This window comes from Coturnix japonica, chromosome 3 (genome assembly GCF_054131305.1).
Source record: "Coturnix japonica strain WE chromosome 3, WE-NBRP24, whole genome shotgun sequence".
Classification (NCBI taxonomy): domain Eukaryota; kingdom Metazoa; phylum Chordata; class Aves; order Galliformes; family Phasianidae; genus Coturnix; species Coturnix japonica.
Window position 1 is genome coordinate 4,303,781 of NC_140665.1, and position 15,391 is coordinate 4,319,171.

The window sequence follows — 15,391 nt, forward strand, 5'->3', positions numbered from 1 at the left end:
AATCCTGTTTCCCAGTGTCTTCTCCTCCATAGGAACACGCCTAATTGCGTGTAAACATTCAGTAATTTACTACACCACAGAAAAACATCGGTACCTTCAAGCTGAAAATACCGCGGCTGATAAACGCCTAAGAACTGCAATTCCAAAATGTCACCTGCAATGTAGCTCTGCCAACAGCCTTCCCTGACTGCTGCCTCAACTAAGGGTGCTTCCTCAGTATAAATTAAGAAGGTCTCAGTCTACCTTTTAAGGAGCCTAACCCTTGGTCTGAATCAAGAGTGCTGAGGCTCATCAGCCAGCTCAGTATTCAGGAATAAAGCACCCCAAATAATATCAGTGCATCTTTTTCTTGGAGCCATTTTCCCCCAATCAAAAGAACAGAAATGCTCAATTAGCTATATATATATTTTTCTTACCCATAATTAATTCACTCACCAGCTGTTAATGAGTGCAGCTGAGAAAAGGAAAACAACTTGATGCAACGGGAGCGTGAATGTGAAACAATAGTTTTGAGAGGCAAAAGATAAGGAAAAAAAATGTTTGGAAACAACCTCAAATAAAAAGGATGCTGAAGAATTTCCTTGCAGCGTGACACCTCTGTTTAAGGCTCAGAAAGTTGAGTATCTATGGAATTAAACTTGGATTATATTCTCGGCTTTGCCACAGTTTTGAGGTATCGTTTAGATACAGATTCCTTGTCTGAGAAATGGGGCTAACAACAGAGCTCCAGTTTCCATGCACAGTGCCCAGTTAAACAGCATTGCGTTAAATAGCATCTTCGTCCTGTGGTAGAGAAACAAAGAAGCAGAGTGAGGCGGTCAGGAACTTCTGAAATCCAAATGGCAGTGAAATCTAATCTCCAGACCATGGAAATCACTGAAAATTGACTTCAAAACACTGTTGATTTCAGTGGGTTTTGGATCAAGGCTTAGCAGAACAAACTTACCGCATGAAGACAAGTTTGTTTTCCATAGCAATGTTTGACTCCTTGACAGGAGCTTATGTGCTGAGCCAGACCGTACCTTGGGGGCAAACTTAAGCCAAAGGGTTGCACTGAGTACCAGAAGCATTTTGTGGAAGAGGCTCCCACTCTGTCCCCCCCACACCTTGTTCAGGATGACACAGGGGATTTTCTATCTTACCCCCATAGCAAAGCAGAAAACATCTGGCAGCAGACCAGGTGTGCTGAGCCCTGAGATGCAAGGAAGCCAGGCACTGTGGGAAGGGTCAGTCACAGGGAGCTGCTTCTGCTTCCCACCCTGCCAGCATCAGGCCTGCCAGATATGGGAATTCTTGATAGGCTGTGCAAAGAACTCAGTGTGCTGGAGCTGGAAGGCACTGCAACCATTGCGACACTGAATTCATTTTTCCCAGTAACAGTCCAGCCCAAAAAGAGCACAACACAGTGTATTAAGTGCCTTGATCAAGTTTTATGCAACCACTCTTCAGAAACCAACCCAGAAATGGCAGTGCTGTATTTTTAGACATTTAATTACGAGGGTACTCCCATATATGTGTTTCAGGATGAATCCAGTAGTGTAATCATGCAACGGGTCAGAAATTTCTGAGAGAATAATACCATTTCCTTTTTAGACTTCTATTATGGCACAGTGGCAATGGAACTGTGTTGAATTTGGGTCCCAATGCACACGAGAGCTTTGTCTACGTGCATGGAGATTTCCCATTGAAGTGCCCACCCAGCACAAACACAGCACACCCTTTACTTCTGTCATTGCTAAGTTATCCATTCACTGCATTCAAACCTTCTATTAAATTCAGCACTGAGCCAATGACTCCATTTTCAGAGGGTGCAAAACCCAACCCAACTCATTCACTGCAGCCCACAGCCCCCTCCTCTGACAGGGCAAGGGAGAACAATGTAAAGGTTTATGTACTCACTGTATTGTACTTCATATACTCAAAGTGCTCACTGTTAATCTGAGGCAAAAAGACATTTTAGAAACGTTACAGGCAGCTCAAAACATATCACTGTAATCCCAGGCAGCACAGGTGTAAGACAGCATCCAAAGGAAATAACAGCACTGAAGTAGACATACACCAGCCAAATAACTAGAACCCTGCCCTTTCAGATAGCATGCAATGTCACTGCACTTGAGAGCTTGTGATGTTCATAATATCCTCATTCAGAAGCAAATGATCTTTCCCTAATTCCCTTCCCCTACCACTCCTCATTGCTGTGTAATAATCTCTACACAAGTTTTTCACGTAGAACTAGAACAGGTACCTTCTGAGATAAATATTCTTAATTTGCAATTGATTAGATATTAGCAGAGGCTGAACTGTGGAAGCTCCCCTTGAAGAAACTTGTAAAGAGCAGCTCCTTTTCAAATTGGGTCTTGCCTGCCAACCCTTCACTCACCTCTTTGTCCCACCTCCAAACCCTTCTATATCCTGCTGATGTGTTGAGGAACCATAGTAAGTGTGAACCCAACAGGTACCTAGAGTCCAAACATCGTAACTACATCTGAGACGCCTTCAGTGCAGGTTGGATTCTAGAAATCTTACATTGAGAAGAACCTCATTTCCACTAGTGCGGTCACTTCTAGCTGGAGGAGGTTAGCACTGCTTTGAATGGCACACAGGGCAGTGCAGCTGAGACCCTGAAAATGCTCTTAGTTTACATAACGTAGAAAGACAGCTAGAGAATGATTCTTGCTGAGTCTGACTAAAAATATGCTTGCAAGATCATTAATGGATCCTATTTCCTGTAACTGAAAGGCAATTGGATAAACCGTCCATTGCCAGACAGTGCCACTAATTACAATGGGTTCTTAACAGAAATAACAAATGATTTTCTTTCTCTAAAATAGCCATACATCCTGAAGGTACACTGCTGGCAAGCCCTCCAGTGTTTATATTACAAACCAAGCAATTTCAATAACCCTCAAATCCATCGCGTTATGCTAGATGCTAAGGAGAGGTTCTCTTTCCCATTGGTTTCCAAGAATCCACCAAAAGAGGGCCTCTTATTTTTCACAACAACCAACCAATGTGCTTTGCATGGTCAGGACCAAATTACAGTAGCAGGCTTTTAACAACTGCGGAAAAGACTATAAAACTTTCTGCCCCTTATTAACTACTGTGTGACTATTAGGTTTATGGGCAATGTTAACATTGCAGCATAGGAACAAAAACATTGTAAACGGTCTCCAAAATGTTGGGAAGCAATTTTCCCCAAGAGAGGCAGGGGGCCCTTCCAGTCCCTGTAAGGTATGAGAAGGGTCACGCAGCACACACGTAAAAACAAGATTAAACTCTCTCTTCCTTCATAATTAAACCCAATTGTAAACCTGGGCAAGTGCTAATTTTAAAACAGAGCTCCCTGCTCAGAGCTTCAAAATCTCTATTGACAATCCATGGAAAATGAAAGCTGCCTCTTTAAAAGGAATCAGCTTGCAGCTCCCCAGAACGGAGCCCCTGGGCAAGTGTTTCAAAATATGATTTTTATAAACAAATCTGACATAGCAAACTTAATGCAAACCCCTATGCATATAACATCACTTATGTGTGCAACCCGTTTAAATTATAGCTGTAGAGAGAAGGAAATAAAACTGGCATATTAACCTTTGGCACAGCGGTACTCACATGCTCGCAGTGTTCAGCAGCAGATGATATTACTGTGACTCCCACTAGTATTGTCATGTGAAGGGTCTGTCAGAATTCTTGTTCTAAACCTCTGCAATCAGAGTTTATTAATTCAGCCATGAGCATCCGTTCCAGACCTACCTTGGCACGTACAGTTTGAAGAGCAAAATCTTTCTCAGTGCAACTTCCCTTTCCCAGTCAACACTGTATTTAAAGCCATAAACATACAAAAAAATAATAATAAAGCAGAAAATCATGAAATGCAGCACTTTCCCATCACCATTGTATTTAAAATTAAGGAACAACAACAACAAAAAGAGAGAAATTCATGAAATATAGCATTCCACAGCTTGCCATAAGCTTGCTGGATGCCTTGCTTCCCAGCTGTCCTTTTAAGAACAGCCAATTCCTCCTTCAGAGAGCGAACTCCTTCCAGTAGTTCAAAAGGACAAGGTACACAAATAAGCAAGATATGCTGAGATAGGTTCAGATGTATTTTTAGAAGTGGCTGCACTACAGAATAGCCACGCACTCCCCTCCCCGTTCTCAACAACAGAGAGGCCGAATGACATATTTTTAATGGGCCAGACCTGGAAGTTTTAATTGCACTCACATTTTTAAGGTGAAAAGGACACAAGCTTCGAAGTATTTGGAGCCCTTCTGAAAACTGGCCTTCATGGTATTACAGCACGGAGCAAATAATACCTACACATCTTAAAAACGAGCCATAAACACAGCTTTCCCAGGATGGACTTATTATAAACAACTTGCAAATGAAATTTAACACAGTCTCAGAGAAAAGCATCGTATAAAATGGGCCTTCCTCGTGAAATAATGACAGTATGTGAATATGCGACATTTTGGTCAGAAGTTCCAGACAAATTATCTATACGACAGCTTGGGGTGTCCATTGATAGGATTTCTTCATTCATCTTGGAAGTGAAAAAAGGTTCACCACATATGAAGGCCATCAGGATAACCTGTTCCATGATCTCACCTGCAGAACAGTCAGCTTTCAGAGCAGCAGAGATACAATCTAGCCACAGTCCAAGCGAGAACATCCCTCTTGATTTCAAAGAGCAACTCATAAAAGGTAAAGCATTGAGCCAATAGTCTCAGAGCTACACAATTCCACAAAGTTGACATTAATAAAATGAATCCTTAAAGATATTAACCAGGACAATAAGGCAAGTTTTGGAGTCCACTTGCATATCCCTTGCCTGTGCAATGCCTTTGCAGACTTACTGTTGTGCGGGAGGAGATGATGGTTGAAATTGTCAACTGGCTAATTAGCTGTTAGATTAGAAAAAGTTGTTTTACCAAAATAACACAGGGCTATAGCAAAGCATGTTCATGTTACACAGCTTTAAATAACGCCTAGACTGACTGACTCGAGCAATCCTCACTTTTCTTACTTTGTGCAAGAGTCCTAAGAACCGCTTCTATCTATCTACTCTTCTCCCTTCTGCGTGCAACCCCTTGGGCCAAGGGCTAAGAAAAGCAATGTGATGTATTCTCAGCATTGCCGGATTAAGGATGTGACACCTTTGCTATTATTACTTCTGTTGAAACTGGGGCAAATCAGGACTGCAGAAACAGATCTGCAAGCTGTACGTAGCCAGGGCCAAAGATCAATGCGTGTGAAGCAGAGAGGGGGGGAGGAGGGAAGACATTTTCGGTACTAACAATAAGCTGTGAAGAAACTTAATCCTCAAAGGTCAGATGTACATCTGAAAGGGCCGGGAGTGCCTTTGTATGAGAATGTAACAACATTAGCCCTAATGACTTAATAGTTTTGCCCTTGACTTGTGTCAACAGGACCCTATCTTATTACATGGTAAATTAGTTGCTTCCATTCTACTCCATGCTGTGGGGCAATGGGAAGATAGAAAGAGGTATTTGTGGCAAAGTTGGAAATGCAGCCCACTACCTAAATAGTATTGCTTAGTAGTACTTCAGTTTCTGTGGGTGTGTTGGTGCAGAGGAAGGCTGGACACAGAGTGAGGAAGAAGATGCTGTGTTTGGCATTCAGGAGCCACAATCACAAGGAAGGCATCTCCTCGCTCACTGTTGTGCAGTGTCACCAAAGGTCACCATCTGCCGCAGATAAGGAGGGGTAGTGAGCCAGGGTCAGGCTTAATGATGGTCAGCTCTAGGTAACAGAAGAGTCCTTCTTGTGCTCCCTCTCTTCTCAGGGAAGTTCACTGCTTTTAGAAGCTCACATCCATCCAGGATCTAAAGCTGCCAGGTGAGCAGGGCTGCATCAACACATGGTTACTGAGAGCCCTTCCTGCACAGAGCAGAGATAACCAGGGCTTTCTAAAAACACTGCCCTGACAAGGCAAGCATCTTCTCCATTTAAATCAAGAAAAATCCCTGTTTCCTGATTTATCTGTCTTAAAAACCGTCTCCTGAGTGCTAGACAAAGGGTTAGCTTTCACAATAAACACACAAGAAGGGAGAGACATGCTTGTACGGTTATGTAAGTCCTCTTTAAGGAGTTTTACAGGCAAGCGAGATGCAGCTCCAGACGCTAGACTTTTAAATCATTTAAAGCTGACATAAGCTGATCCCGTGCACAGTTTATAATCATATTTTTACTTTTCAGCTCTGACAATTACAGATTGTTTGTACCGGCTCCGCAAGCGCTCCTATTCAGCAGCATTGTCAAAGTCCATTCATCCCAGTCTCACAGCAGCACAGTAACTCTTAGCTTTGCCAGCCACTGTCCATAACCTTCATCCAACTGTAACCAGCCTCAAGGGGAGGGCCAGGGGAGCCTGTGAACAATCCTCATCTGCCATCTGTGGTAGCTGCAATTTCCCATGTTTCGGTGTGGTTTTCAGCCTGTCTCAGCTCGGCAGGAAGAAGCCTGGCATACTCGAAGCGCGCTGCACTTGCAACCTTTGAAGATGTTCAAAAGGAAAGGAAGCAAAAATAAATGAAAGTCCTTAACCATTTTGCATGAAGTTGCATGAAAAGTCTCAGGGCCTAACTTGACTGGAACTGTTTTAAGTACTTCGCCGCCGCAGCAGCAGTGCGTCATATGAAAGGCTTTGGTTGGCACCTCTCCACAGTTATAAATAAAAAACATATTTATCTCCAGTCATGCATATAATTTCGGACAGAAGAAACCTCTTTTTTTTCCCTCCTTTTAAATCTGTAGCGAGCCCAAGATAAATTCTTCTAATTTATTTCTCTTAAAAGGAGGAAAAGAAAGAAAAAAACCACAATAATAACAAAAAACAACACCAAAACTTGGTTATTTGGAAATCTGGAAAACAGATTATTTCTTCGGATGGAACAAAGTGTGTCTATGTGTCATCATGACTTTAAACAGTTCCATGGTTTCCCATGGAAATACTTAATTGAAGCTAATAAGATGTGGAGTTATCAGTGGTTTGTCATGATAGATTTCATATGGTCTTTCCAAGACACTTTATCTCCTTTCAGACTCGCTGACCTACGACTGTCTGAACCACCACAGATACTAAATTTAAGCAAAGCCCTACTGAGAAATAGAGAGCGGACAGGAGCTTGGGCAAAGACCTCATAACTACATAACTCAAGTGCTTAGACTTCCAATTTGTAGAACCTATGACAACCTCCACCAGATACATTCAACTCCGAGACTTCTTTGCCCATTAACACTTGCAGCTGAGTCAGAAGTTCTTTCTTTTAGCATTGTGCCATTAGCAAATAAGTTACTGCCATCAGACTATTGATCTTAACCCCAAATCTCCCCTAAGCTCCCATCCTTCATGTGCTGACCCTACAAGCCCACCTACCTGATGCTTTAGAAAATCAGGTCCATCTTCTGCTAAACACATCAGTTATCACAACAAATACAACATACTAAGAACTTTTTTGACTACTTTTAACAAAAAAAATATCACACCCTTCATACATCCCAGTTAAGAAAAGCAAATCTCTGCTCTATTTGAGATGGCACTATAATACCTACAGACAGTAGTCCATTTTAAAACCATGAGCATGTATCTACTCAGCCTTTGGGATAGCCAGTAAAGCTTTGTGTGTCATTTGTCATCTGCAAAGTACAGGTGCTTAATAAGCAACTTCATTACCCATTTCAGATAATATCTTTAAAAAATATATATAGACATGGCTTGAGTCAATCTATCCATGTGATCATATATTATTAAACTGTCCTGAACCTTACGGAGGAGGAGAGGTTTTTCCTAGACTGATAGCAGCACAGTTTACAACACATTTTAGGTGGAGGCAATTTGGATAACCTTGACACTCATTTCATACCTGCATTTTAGGCAATTAATGGAAGTGTCTTTATAAGATTGGCCAAAATTAAACAGCTTATCACTGCTGTTCTTCAGAAAGAGAAAATGTAGATCTTTTTTGGCATGACCACCTTCTGCTTTCTACTAGTTTTCTTCTGCAGTCTTATTCCCTCCTCCTTCAAATGCATCCACTGCATATGTTTCTTTTTATTGTTAACATCCATTTCAAATACACCACACCTCCACTGATAATGTCAACTACATGCCTATGGGCCATAGGGTCAGTCAGCAGCAGGAACAGAGCGCTCATTAACCTGTGAGCAACTTTGGTATTTAACTTCCACTGACCAAGACTATATTCTGAATTAAAGAAATTGCATGCAAATATCATGATACACAAAATGCAAGCAACGTAGTAAAAGCTGCAGAATATTATTGCAACTAGAATTATTTGAAGTCAACACAGAGTGAACCGCGTGATAAAAGAGCTACTTTGCAGCTGCTTATGGACTGGGACAGCCTGAGAATTTAATGTAATCTCCTTCAGATGGAGAACAAGGTATACAACAGTGCTTTGCTTGCTCTCTAGCCAGCAATGTGTGAAAGATACCTCCTGAAGGCAATTCCTATTGCGGGCACCCACCCCCTGGGACACTCCTAACTACCCATCAGGAATAAGGGCAACTGAGCTCCTAATTCAGGTGTCTTGCATAGTTAGGAAGAAAAGGAACCCTGTCTGAACTGTTTGGTATTCTTCTGCTGCCAGACTGTTTCCTCATAAGACAGCCTGTAACTGTGTGTGTGTTCCTTGAAATGGAGAAGGGCATAAGATTTACAAGGTTAGCAATGTATACTGCTGTAAGCAGCACGCACACTCAGATGCTGTGGGATTCTTTACCAGTTCAAGTTTGCATATATCTCAGCATATGGACGAAGCGAGTGGAGAAGAAACAAGCCTGATTGTAATTACATTAAGCACTTTGGCAGTAAGGAAAAGTTTGTGCTTGTACACAGATGGCTTTATGTTATAATGCTATAAATGTGCCAAGTTTCATGGCTTCACCACATGATGCAGCAAAGGAGCCTGATCCAAAGTCTGTGCACATCTAATGAAAAACTCTCACTGACTTCACTGGATCTGAAGCGGGTTTGTAAGTCCACTGAACGCACCTGGCCAAAGTGCAGAGCATAATGTAGTATTTTTGGAACCGTTTTAGTCCAAAGGGTCTTTTTTAGCCCAAGGATTTATGCTTTGGTGACACTGTTTTCCTTAAAGGGAAAAATCAATAAAGTCCTCTTTGGGTTGATTAAAATGAATTTGACTGCCTCATGTAGCTCTCTTCTAAGCTGTACACTTAGACTTTGCACACTATACTTCCTGGAAACTATCTCAGGGAAGAAAACATTAAATGCTTATTCTTATCAGGCCTCCAGAGTCCTTCTGGGGTCCAAAGGAGGGCCACGAAGATGATCATGGGTCTGGAGCACCTTCCCTATGAAGACAGGCTGAGGGAGCTGGGCTTGTTTAGCCTGGAGAAAAGAAGGCTGCAGGGTGACCTCATTGCAGCCTTTCAGTACCTGAAGGGAACCTATAATCAGGTAGGGAGTAAACTCTTGAAAGGGCTGATAATAGCAGGACAAGGGGAAATGGTTTTAAGTTGAAAGAGGGAAGATTTAGGTTGGATGTGAGGGGGAAGTTCTTCACTAGGAGAGTGGCGAGGTGCTGGAAACAGGCTGCCCAGGGAGGTTGTGGATGCCCCGTTCCTGTAGGTGTTCAAGGCCAGGTTGGATGGGGCCATGGGCAACCTGAGCTAGTAAACATGGAAGTCTGGTGGCACTGCCAGGCAGGGGGGTTGGAGCTTCATGATCCTTGAGGTCCCTTCCAATCCGGGTCATTCTGTGACTCTGATTCAGGTCCTCCTTTTTGTGACCCTCCCACCCCTACTTACTTCACACAGGTAAAATATATTTAAACTTACTCTGAAAGTTCTTAATTTAGAAAAACAAACAAAAATTCTGTCAACTCATTCCCCAGTGTCTTACCATAACTTATTTTGGAGTAATAAATCTTCAGTCTGACAGCTCTCTGATGATGCATTACATTAATACATCATAATGACAATACATGTGATATATTACGGATGTAATTTCTGAAAGGGATATCACCTATACATTCCGCACAGCAGAAGATTGTTTGGGAAAAGGGGGAAGGGGGGGGGCAAGAGATTTTCTTGCCCAGAAGACAAAAATCTCACAAGAGAATTTGGAATTAGGGTTAATTGCCCGTGTTAAAATACCAAAGACAATAAGAAATAAATTGCCTCCTCCAGACCAACAGCTTCTATCAATAAGATTACCTGTTTGTTCCTAAAGAACTGATGTTCTGGCTGGAATAAATAAGGGAAATCCCGTAATACATTTGTATCAGTCATGGTAATATAGGAGAAACAGACTTTAGGAAATAATCACAATTATTTCAATAGGGTTGAAAGGCTGTGATGATGTGAGGTGCAACATTTAAAAGGGTAACTACGGAGATCTGCAAAGAGAAATGACTGTTAGCTTTAGTGAATAACCTGACAAGAGTTGTGCACTATCCAAAGAGCCACTCATGACTGACACAAACCAAAATCTTTCCAGTGCCTGGACAAGGCGATGACAGGGCTTTTCAGTGGGAAATGAAGTTAAATTCTAGCATGGATATCTGCCCTTCCACAACACCACAGTGCACACAATAACCAGATCATAGGTTAGTGTCTTCTGTGCAAGGCCGTGCAGAAAGACAACCCTAGCCTCAACCCATTTAACTCAATTATCAAGGTTTATAATGCAAAATCAGCTACTGGCTAAGAGCCCATTGCCTCGAAAAACTGCAGCAGTAACTTTCTCCAAAGGCTCATCTTGAACATATGAGTATGTGGGCTGAACAGCACAAGGCTTGACAGAAGCCTTTGACAATAACTTGTTCAAAACATCACGACACACCTGACTTGCATGCAGGTAACTCTGACAACAACTTCAACGCTCCTGCTCTTGGCAAAAAGATTCCAGTGGCAGTAAGGGCCTGCCCTGAGCTTACCTGCAAGCCTTCTCTTTTCAGAAACAGTCTTTCCACCCACTGTCAGGATGCTGAATTCTTAGTATTCTGCTGGGATCACTTCCCTGAGATACCTGGAGAGCCCTGAAGGAAGACAACAGATATCAATCTCCTGTATTTTTTCCTCATTAAGCCCTTTTTTATCAGGTTCTCTTGGCATAAATTTTCTTCTCCAGCACACACGCAATTAGCATGACAAGAAGCTACAAAAACCCTTCAAGACATCAAAAGGTTTCATATTGGAAATGGTCTTTTAACAGAAATAACCTACAGCATTCCCAGGATGTGCTCCTTTTAGAGATGGCAGGTGAGGGCTTCTGGGGTGAAATCTCTAGGAGAGCGAACCATGACATCTGTATTTCAGATCTGCATCCTGGATTTTGGACCGGAAAAAGTGTCCACATTAATCTTGATAGCTGTAAAACCTTTCCTGGATTTTTGGAAACTACAAGGAGGAATGAAAAAAGAAACAAACAACACCAAAACAAACAAAACCCAAACAACAACAAAAAAAACCAACAAAAAATCCAACCACGGAGCAACAGGCTTCTGGCTTTTTAGGAATTCTGATAGCAAACTGATGTTTTGATGAGTTTTTGCAAAGCACTGTGGATTTCCTTTAACGCCACATTGCTGTTGGCTACCCACATATTCCACAAGTATCCCATGTCCATTTGGACCATGAAGCTTCCTGAGGTCTGCATGCAACTGGCAGAACTGTGTGCGAATAGATGTCTTCAGTAACCTCACTTCTTACAGACTTACCCACAAGTACATACTGTGCCATGCCGGAACATTCTTCATCAGACTCCATTTCAGTGGCAAATACTGTGCATTTCACAGTATTAACAGGAAGAAAAGCACATGAAGCACCTTCTCTCTCTGGTCTCAGTGATTTCATCCCAGAAAGGCAGATCTAACACCTGATTTCAGAAACAACCTGGAGGCCTGACGCATTCATTCCTTTGTTGGGCAATCAGCTTAAAAAACAAACAAAAACCAAGAGATTCAGTGAGAGAAAAAGATTTTGTCATTCAGATTCACTGGAAAGGGTTAAAATAAGAGTGAAAAATTGAAGATAAATGTATCTGAGCATAAATTTCAGAGTAAAATCACAGATGATAAGCAGATTGGGTTTGAACCTGTTGCGCTAATCTCAGTCCCAGTATAAAGTCGTGCACAAAGAATGACCTTGGGTATTGCTGCTTTGACTTTGGTAGAAACACTTGAGGGAAGAGCCCCAAATTCCTGGTGGGGACTGGCAGGTTTCAGAAATGCTGAAGATGGAAACATCAAGAGTGTATGCAGTATGAAAGGAGTGTTGATGTTACTCTGTTAGAAACATGAAAACAAGCAACAAAGCCCAAAGCAAAGGAGTATGATAACCACACTCTCTGAATGAGAATGGAGTTTTCTGAAAGGTACTTACTGACTTCTGAGTCTTCAATCTGCAGAACAGATCTAAACTATAATGAATAAAGGAAGCTGCTATGCAATAGCCATGGTGCCATGCTAACATGCTGAGTGTTGATTATAGGCAAAACCAAAATGGTTCTAATGGAAATCAGCTGATAAATCAACCCTACCAAACTGACAGTTTTCTACAACCACTTGACAGAGCCAATTTTACTGTTATTTTTGCAGAATACCAGCCAGCCATCAGTTTCTGGATACTACTGCTCTGAGCCAAGCCAACTGCATTACCAAGTCCCATTAAGGCAAAATTCTTTGGACGTACCAAAATGCCTTCTTACAGGGGAAAAAACAAACAAACAAACAAACAAACAACAACAAAAAAAAAAACACAAGAAAAAGAAAAGAAAGAAAAATCAATGTCCAAGTGTACACTTATTTATATAAAAATACACAATCCTTACTGACATTACAGCAAGGATAGTGTCCTACTTCTTGTCAGCCATACTCTGCTGTCTTAGCCTACAGCGAGCTGGGGAAATAACAGTGCAAAAGCTTCTCAAAGATTCTCCATGTAAACAAAGTAGAAGTCTGTATATTTTTCTCTGACGTCTTCTGTTCATAGAAACAACTTTTGCTCTTTCCACCAAACAAAGCTCTGGATAGGATGCTGTAATCTTAGTTGATGTTAGAATCTAAAGTATTTTTTCTGCCTTCACTTGTTCCAGCCATCAAATACTCACAGCAGAGTTCTGTTTATTATTTCACCCTCTTTTGCCTGATGTTGTGAATATTCAAGAAGCGCCACAACTATACTGCCTACAGACAGTGACTTTGTACATCTACTCACACAGCCACTGAAAAGGTGCTTAAAAGAAACTGTGAGGGAAAGTGAAACAGGGCATCTTTATTAGTAAAGCTAGCTAACTCGAATGACGTTATCAGAATGTTCTTTGTTATTTTTCCTTATATGTTAGCTGAGAAGCACATACAGAAAGCCCTGTTAATCATTATACGATTCGTGGATCTATATTACAGTAAAAATAATATGCTCAGCTAGAGTTCATAGAAAACAAAAGTGAAATTACCCCAAAGGAATCTCTGTGTTTCAAGACAATTTTCTTGCTGAGTTTCAAATATTAAAAGTCTCCCGGTTGTTAAATAAAGAGTGATGAGAAAATGCATGCAATTTTAATTTCCACTGGGATCATGCCTGGTGTTGAGACAATCGTGTTGTTAGATATTCTTCTAAAGACTAAAATACTGTTATAACATGTGAAGGATGTTATAAGGAAGAAAGTAGTGAAACAAAAACATTTTTATCCCAGCTTGGCTACTTGTTATGCTTTTTGCTGAAACTGCCTGAATGAGATAGAATTCATGCAAAGCTTTATTAACCAGGACACTTAACTTATTTTAAGTGATGTACCCATTAGGTTAACATTGTTGTATTTAGCGAAGGGTTGATATGCACACCAATGAGAAGCCATGCAATTCCTATGGGTATTTATAAAACAAAATGACAAAATGTTCTCTGGTTTATCACACCACCAGTGCCAAAGCAACAACATACTTTAAAGTCAAGGCTGATGTTCACAGTGATCCTAACAAAGCCACATGTCAGGGGTATGGTTATGTTTTTGCATCACCTGTGCATCTATATCTATCCCTGTTCTCTGCAGCATGGTGCAATTTCTAGTGCTCTTGTAAGATACTTTCAGTGGGTCTGAAGAATGGAGAATAAGAAGCTTAAAAACATATCACAGTCTTAAGCATAAGTAGTTCATTATCCCTACCTCATAACCAGGCACAAAGGAAGAGATATATTAGCTATGAACTAACACACCATGGTTGTAAGGAGAATTTTGGTTGGAAGATGACTGACTCTCACTGGGAAAGAAATTAAAGGCATTTACTAAACAGCTCTACTGTCAGTAAAAGCTAGAACTGGCAACAGTGACTGTGAAATACACGATTGGGAAAAAGAGAAAAAACAACTAAATTAAACTAAACTCACCCCACAACCTTGGGTGTTTTTTTTTTCCCTCATTATTTTGTTCATCTAAAATGTTTCAACATGGAGGGGAAAAAATATTCCTAAAAAAATACTTATTTATCTCATAATCATAGCAGTTTTGTACCTGATGATAAAGATGGCAACACCAGCAAAGCTGAAAGTAAGTATAGACAATAATGTATGCTTTAATTCCTGCCCCTTCTTCAACATGGTCAGCAAAATGAGGTAGAACCTGCCCCCTTCAAACTCATTTCCTTGCTCTTACGAGAGTGTTCCATCTTAACATCTCACGGGAAGCTATAAAGTCTTTTTATTTCTTATTAGCAGTATCACTCAGTAAGTATATTTATACTTAGTACATATATACATATATATATATACACACATGTACATTTGTACATATATATATATATATATATACACACACACAAGGATTGTATAAAAAAAATACTATTTTTTTTACCTCACTCCATTTTCCATCAGTTTTCACTAAGGATACCGCTCTCGAGGAAATACACTGTCCACCCAAAGCCTCGGTAAAACCAGTGTTGTTCAAATCTCCTTATATTTAACTGTCCTGATGCAGGAATTTTCCAACGGAGATGTTCAATGAGGATTTTCCAGGCTAGAGGGCAGCTGGTTTGGTTCGTATTCTTTCCTGTAAAATTGCAAAGCTGTTTATGTAAAATGGGTAAAGTCAAGGCGAGCAAATCACATTTAAGGATCCTGGCCTAATACTTATCTGAGCATAAAGGAATGGGCAGTCACAGGAATTTTACTGTGCATTCATTGAATGGCAGCTGCATAGCTAGGAAGAGCTCTGGAAGTGACAGTGAGTTTATGTATCCTGGAGATGTGGAGAAAAACAAAGGGGAATAGGAAGAAAAAAAATAAAGGAAAAACAAATTAAGTAGTAAGGTCAACATTTCTCCATGCTAACTATACTGCTGGTTTGAGGTTTCGTTTTTGTTTTCTTTTGACTTGGTTTAAAAAGAAAAATAA

At 40.8% G+C, this 15,391-nt stretch overlaps 1 protein-coding gene across 4 annotated transcripts in view; it reads right to left on the bottom strand.

Annotated features, from left to right (window-relative positions):
* The window catches only part of LOC146761228 (uncharacterized), a 415,444-nt gene that overhangs the window by 45,214 nt on the left and 354,839 nt on the right, over positions 1–15,391 (bottom strand). For 2 of the 4 annotated variants that reach the window (XR_014943761.1, XR_014943762.1), the window contains 5 exons: positions 14,853–15,236; positions 11,725–11,939; positions 11,231–11,404; positions 10,942–11,043; positions 436–6,510 (listed from right to left, as the gene is read on the bottom strand). The gene's annotated coding sequence lies outside the window, so the exon portion shown is untranslated. Of the gene's footprint in view, positions 1–435; positions 6,511–10,941; positions 11,044–11,230; positions 11,405–11,724; positions 11,940–14,852; positions 15,237–15,391 lie in introns of those variants that run through there. The other 2 variants (XR_014943763.1, XM_085540934.1) reach the window with 2 other exon arrangements.